This window comes from Macadamia integrifolia, chromosome 11, assembly GCF_013358625.1.
Source record: "Macadamia integrifolia cultivar HAES 741 chromosome 11, SCU_Mint_v3, whole genome shotgun sequence".
Lineage (NCBI taxonomy): Eukaryota > Viridiplantae > Streptophyta > Magnoliopsida > Proteales > Proteaceae > Macadamia > Macadamia integrifolia.
The window spans coordinates 30,245,873-30,246,921 of record NC_056567.1 but is presented as its reverse complement, the minus strand read 5'-3'; the positions used below and the strand labels follow the sequence as shown (position 1 = coordinate 30,246,921).

Below are 1,049 nucleotides of genomic sequence, written 5' to 3'. Positions count from 1 at the left end.
CACAACAGCCGGCTAGGTAACAGCTAATCCCCCCCCCCCCACAAAAGCAAACCCTTGACCTAGTATAAGAGATAACATGGAGGCAGGTCAAATAGATAAACCTACAGTGCCCCTCCCTGCCCATACTAGGTGAACATAGCGTACACTATTGAGGCAGGACTAGACAGAGAAGCCATGACAGGTTCAGATTGGACTAGGCTCCCATAACTCTTAGAAATCCTTTTTTTGCTCTTTCCAGCGTTACTTCCCTCAGTGACCTTCATTTATCATATAGTTAGCATCTGATATGGTTTCATGGAAAGCCTCACTGTTATACAGTTACGCTACCAGAAAGGAGACCGGGTCGGGTGGCGTGGGGATGGGTTATCGTTTTGTAAATTAAGCAGTAATAGTATTTCAACTTCAAATCAATGTGTGTTGGAACAGCTTTGGATATGCAGGAGTTAAATTAGTGTCGGATTAGGATCATGCAAAACCTACCTCATTAGCATCCCCGCAATTATTGACTTATTATTAGCATCAGAGAATTGATTTCAATAGTCAGCCTTCTAAGAAATCAATATATTAATATTTATATTAAGAATGATTCTCAAAATATATTTTGGAGGGCCAAGTGGCCAACAAACTAAAAACAAAATATGTTAATATTTAACTTGTTTAATTAGTGATTGAGATAGCCCGTCATATACCATGGCTACGCTGCGCATGGCCATGGGGCAGGTTTGTCCTAAAATAGCATAACCAACCATTTCAAAACCTAAACTGACCCACCCCCATTAACAATGCATGAGGTTCACTAATTTTATGAGGTAATCATGGTAGGTACCTGGGGGCTTAAGCGGGGCCAGGTAGATACCTAGGGAATCTCAAATACATATCCAACCCCACCCTGATAAGATACCATAACCAACTATTAGGGGCAGGACACGGTTTCTCTCTCTCTCTCTCTCTCTCTCTCTCTCTCTCTCTCTCTCTACCATGTTTAGGCCACCAAATAATAAAAGTCCGAGCTCAACATCCTACTGTAGATCAACTATTGAACCCAACCA

At 41.8% G+C, this 1,049-nt stretch overlaps 1 protein-coding gene across 2 annotated transcripts in view; it reads right to left on the bottom strand.

Moving 5' to 3' along the window:
- Positions 1–1,049, bottom strand: part of LOC122093965 (villin-2) — a 15,859-nt gene that overhangs the window by 5,572 nt on the left and 9,238 nt on the right. The gene's annotated exons all lie outside the window — the stretch shown is intronic.